Genomic DNA, 5,857 nt, shown 5'->3' with positions numbered 1-5,857 from the left:
CTCCCCTCCGGTCGCTGGGCGGGAAGAGCCCCGAGGCCCCCTCCCCTGCTTTTCCCCGCCTCTTCCCAGCCATCCCCCTTCCCCGCCTCCTCCCCAACTGCCACCCCACCCTGGATTTCTTCCTCCTCTCCGACCCTTGACCCCTTCCCCTCCCTCGCGGTTTCTCCGTCCCCTCCCCTCATCCCAGGACCCGGATCCTACAAGGCAACTCCGCAGTCGGACTCCAGGAGGACCCTGGAGGGCCCAGATCCCACCTCCCGTCCGGGAAATCTCGGCACCCCACACCCAGACACTTGCCCGCACCCCACAAGCCTCAGGCCACAGCCCTGGCTTGGCGAAGGGGCCGGCCTCTGAGGGAACGGGCTGTGGGAGCCTCCTGGCCCCATGTGCCCATCTGTTAGATGGGAGTGGGAACGTGGTCCAGTGCCAGACACAGGGAGCAGTGCAGTGACCGGCACAGGCAGGAGTTCTGCTGTGTGGCGCTCACATCAGGCAGGCCCAGGGAGGCCCATCCCCTGAGCACTCCCGGTCACTTGTGCATTTAGAGGCCTGCATGTCTGCGACGGAGGAGGGGGGCATGACACCGAGCTCCCCAGGGCAAGACTGGGACCCAGAAGCGGCTTCTGCCCAGAAACAGCCCCAGGGAACTGACTCACCGCCCTAGGGAAGCCTCCAGAGAGAACAGAGCCGGGCCCCACCCAGCCTGCTGGTTGGAGCTGTAGCCTGCACCTTCCCAGACAGACCCCCGCCTCCCAGGGTGAGGAGACAGAGCTCAGAGAAGTACCCCCACCTGCCACAACCTCCCAGCCTCCCAGAGCATCAATCACAAAGACCTCCAGGCTCCCAGCTCCCCTCATGAAGCAGCCCCCTTCACCGTCTGGGCTCCAGCATCACCTCCAGGATGGCCTTCTCTGCACAGCCGCCCTGCCTGCCCCAGAACCTAATTTGCTTAACAGAAATGTGCTTGCAGATGGCTCCTCCCTCAACTAGAATAAACCTGTCCACCTGGTGGCCACAGCACCTTGAATACTGCCTGGTACATAGTAGGTTCTCAGTAAACATGTGAGAGGAATGAATGAACAAATGAGCAGCAGGTAATGATAGCAGCTCCTAAAAGCCTTGAAACCTAAGTGCCCCAGATAAGAGGATTCCATGACAAGTGATCAAATAAGTTTGGAAATCACAAATTATTAACATCTCTGAGAGTCCCATGCTGGCATTTTAAAGTCTGCGAGAAGCCCTGAAGGTTTAAACAATTTTTTTTTTAACTCTGTTTCATCCAGTGTTTGCTAAATGCATTTGGCCACAGAAAATTTTTCTCTTTTTGGGGGGTGGAACATCAACAAAATTCTGGAACACATTTTGGGAAACACCAATATAAACTGGTTTCCCACCCTCACAACCACAACTTTATACATGGCCAGCTGAATCTTAGAAAGAAAGAACTTGCTTCTTTCTTTTTACAGGGTCAGGTTTAACACAATGCTCCAAAAATATCTGAATGAATGGATATAAAGCAAATTCATGAGCAAAGTCTACCACCCACTAGTATGTTCTCTGTCCCTGTACTGAGAGTCTGAAACAGGCAAGCAATTTGAAGAGTCTCTTTGCTCTGGAAGCTGGCACACATGACCACTCACACAGGCACACACACGCACACACACATATGCACTCATGCACACCTGTACACAGACACACACTCTAGCATGCATCTGCATGCACACACTAGTACACACAGACTCACATGCACACACATGTACCCAACAAGTACCCACACAGACTCAGACACACGCACAGTCATGCATGTACACGCATGTGCACACACAGGCACACACAGACTCACACACATGCGCACCTATTCTAGGGCATATGCCCTCCCACACAGCCCCTTCCCTGAGTCTGGCCAGGGAGCCCCTTGAGAAGGGCAACTGTCTTCTGGTGGGGTGGGGAAGATGGATTCGAGGAGAGATCCAAAAGCCCCCTTCAAACCTGGTGTCTCTAAAAAGGGCAGGGTTGCCCCAGCAAGTGGCAGGCTAAAGCCTGACCAACAAGCTCCTCCTCACCTGAGATTTCCTCCTCACCTCTCTCCTGGGAGTAGAGTCCATTTCAAAGAAAAAGAAACTGAGGCTTACCAATAACATGGCGAGGACGTGGGAAAAAGGGGTGGGAGACCAAATCTGTCTGCTCAGAATCTTCCTCCCCCCCCCCGCCCCCCGCCAACTCCAGAAGCTTGGGGGTCCTAGGTTGTTCCCAAGGCAGGACAGTGGCAGCAGCAAGATCCTCCAGCTCCCCCTGCTCCTATCCCCAGGCACAATCCTGCCACAAGGTCACTGTATGACCTTGGACACTAGCTTGCCCTCTCTGAGCATGTTTAATCATCTATATGAAAAGAAACCTCGGCTGAGGATTTGCCAGGCTCTATGACTACTGGCAAAACAGAAAGCCTAAGGTCTCCACCTCAGCAGTCAAAAGCAAGTGTCAGGATTCCATGAGATACTGCCCGTAACGTGCATAGCCCAGTGCCTGTATATAAGGGGTGCCCATTAGAGGCTAGCTACTCTTGGTGTTGTGATTCCATCCCTCAGGGACCAAATAAAAAACGCTACCCCCTCTTCCAGGCTTTACCTGATTCCCCTACCAAAGGAAATCCCCCCAACTCTCTCACCCCTCCTACAGCCCTCAGCCTACATTTCTGTCTTAGGCTGCCTTGTCTAGTCCAGTGGTTAGGGTCTACTCCCCTCTCTGGCCTCCAGGCTTCCTGAGGACGTGGTCTCCTCTGCATTCTCTCTGCATCTTCCTTGGAGCCTAGGCTGAGCCTCACCTGAGTCAGATGCTCAGGATTTACATGGAAGGATGGATATGAAAGGGAGGGAAGGAGGGCAGACAACCAAAGGACTCACCAAGGGAAAGAAATGCCCGTATCCCCAAGCTCTATAGTGCAGTGACCCTTCAGAAGAAGAAAGAAAATTGGTCAGGCACTGTGGCTCACGCCTACAATCCCAGCACTTTGGGAAGCCCAGGCGGGCGGATCACCTGAGGTCAGGAGTTCGAGACCAGCCTGGCCAACATAGCGAAACCCCATCTCTACTAAAAATACATAAATTAGCCGGGCATGGTGGCAGGCGCCTGTAATCCCAGCTACTCAGGAAGCTGAGGCAGGAGAATCACTTGAACCTGGGAGGCAGAGGTCACAGTGAGCCGAGATCATGGCACTGCACTCCAGCCTACAGGACAGAGGGAGGGGAGGGGAGGGAAGGGGAGGGGAGGGGAGGGGAGGGGAGCCGAGCGCATAAACATAAGAGGCCAGGTGTGGTGCCTCACACCTATAATCCCAACATTTTAGGAGGCCAAGGTGGAAGGATCAACCGAGCCCAAGAGTTTGAGACCAGCCTAGGCAACATAGCAAGGCCTCATATCTTGGGGGGGGGGGGGGGGGAAGCAACATCACTTATAATTAGGGAAGTGCAAATTTAAACACTGTGCCATTTTTTGCCTGCCAGATTGCCAAAAAGAAAAAGGAAAGAGAAAAAGACCAGGCGCGGTAGCTAATGCCTGTAATCCCAGTGCTTCTGGGAGGCCGAGGCAGACGGATCACGAGGTCAAGAGATCGAGACCATCCTGGTCAACATGATGAAACCCTGTCTCTACTAAAAATAAAAATAAAAAATTAGCCGGGCGTACTGGCATGTGCCTGTAGTCCCAGCTACTCGGGAGGCTGAGACAGGAGACTCGCTTGAACCCGGGAGGCGGAGGTTACAGTGAGGCAAGATCATGCCATTGCATTCCAGCCTGGCGACAGAGTGAGACTCCGTTTCAAAAAAAAAAAAAAAAGGGAAAAAGAAAAAACAAAACATCATCACATACCGGCAAGGATTAGGAGAAACATGTATTCATGCCCTATTATTGAAGGGTAAATTAGTACAGACTTTGTGGAAGGCAATTTGGAAATATTTATCAAATTTTTCGAGTGAATACCCTTTGACCCAACAATTTCACTTCTAGGAATCCAGCCAAAGAAAAACTCAAACGAGAACACAAAGGTTTATAAATGAGGATACTCTCTGCATCATCGTTTAAAACAGCAAAAAACTGGAAGCAACTAAATGTTCACCAATGGAAGACTGTAAATAAGTCTGGTGCAATGATTCTGTAGACCTCCTTATGGCTATTAACATGGAACAGATTTATATACTCTAGGTGCTGTCTCCTAGACTAACGGTTCCTAACCCTGGCTGCACATTCCAATTACTCCCATCCTCAGAGATTCTGGATTAGTTCATCTACGGCGGAGCCTAGGTAATGTTGTTTTTTAAGTGCCTAGGATGATACTGATGTGCAACTAACCAAGATTGGAAACTTAACTCATGTAGCTAACCCTACTAGTTCTATCTTATTTCAGACAGGGAAACTGAGGCCCATAGAAGGAACTGTCTTGCCCAAAATCAGAGAGTATGTTTCCTCCAACCCACTCTCCTCCCCAAGGAGAGAAATGAAGGAATCTTGACTCAGACCTTCAGGGAGAATGGGGTCTTTCTTTTCTATTCTGAGTGATTGGCAGGTTCCCTGCCAACATATCCCATTTTCCCCCTCCCGACCACTTAGCTGGCCCCACCCCTCACTCCTAGTGCTGTTCCTAGGGCCGACCCCCCCCACTCCCCGCAGAAGGATGAAGAGGGTCCCAAGGCCACTTAATGGTGGCTGATCCCTGGTCAGGATCGAGCTGGTCAAATGTGTCTATTCTGAGCCACGGCAATGATGTAGCAGGATGAGGGTCACAGGCAGGATGGCAAGGTTATTGAGCTGAACATTCTGTCTTATTTAAAACTAAGGCCATGCGCAGAGGCTTATACCTGTAATCTCAACATTCTGAGAGCCCGAGGTGGGAGAATCGTTTGAGGCCAGGCTGAGCAACACATGGAGAACTCCATCTCTTAAAAAAAAAAAAAAAGAAAGAAAGAAAAAGAAAAAGAGGCGGGCATGGTGACTCGCACCTATAGTCCCAGCTACTCAGGAGGCTAAGGAAGGATAGCGTGAGCCCAGGAGTTTGAGGTGGCAGTGAGCTATGATCACATCAATGCACTCCATCCTGGGTAGCAGAGCAAGATCCAAACTTAAAGAAAATAAATTATTAAAATTAAATTAGTACAAAAATCTCACATTGCTTTTATGTTTTACAAGCCCAACACAATCCATGACACAAAGCCCTCGATAAACAGCAGCTGCAATCTCACAGCACAATGTACCCTGAGTATGAAGGAGAACGGGCACCAGCCTCTCCCAGCCCGGAGTCCTGCAGCTCCCACCTCCTCATCAGGAACAGAGGCTGGGGCAGCGGGAGGGGCCCACAATGACTGATGCCCAAGGTGAACCCAAGTTCTGTGAAGGCCTGTGCTCCCTCTCAGTTCACCCACTCGCTCATCCACTCATTCACTTATGAATCTATTTATTCATCATTGAGTCATTTACTCACTAGTCACTCATTCATTTGTTCACTTGTTCCCCATTCATATTTATTCCCTCAACAATTCACACACTTACTCGTTCATTTAAGAAATCTTGGCGAGGCCCTGTGGCTCACACCTGTAATCCTGGCACTCTGGGAGGCCGAGAAGGGCGTATCACCTGAGGTTGGGAGATCAAGTCCAGTCTGGTCAAATGGAGAAACCTTGTCTCTACTAAAAATACGAAATTAGCCGCGTGTGGTGGCGCATGCCTGTAATATCAGCTACTCGTGGGGCTGAGGCAGGAGAATTGTTTGAACCCGGGAGGTGGAGGTTGCAGTGCAGAGATCGTGCCATTGCACTTCAGCCTGGGCAACAAGAGCGAAATTCCATCTCAAAAAAAAAAAAAAAAAAAG

This window comes from Papio anubis, chromosome 18 (assembly GCF_008728515.1).
Source record: "Papio anubis isolate 15944 chromosome 18, Panubis1.0, whole genome shotgun sequence".
Classification (NCBI taxonomy): domain Eukaryota; kingdom Metazoa; phylum Chordata; class Mammalia; order Primates; family Cercopithecidae; genus Papio; species Papio anubis.
Note: the sequence above shows the minus strand (reverse complement) of the source record.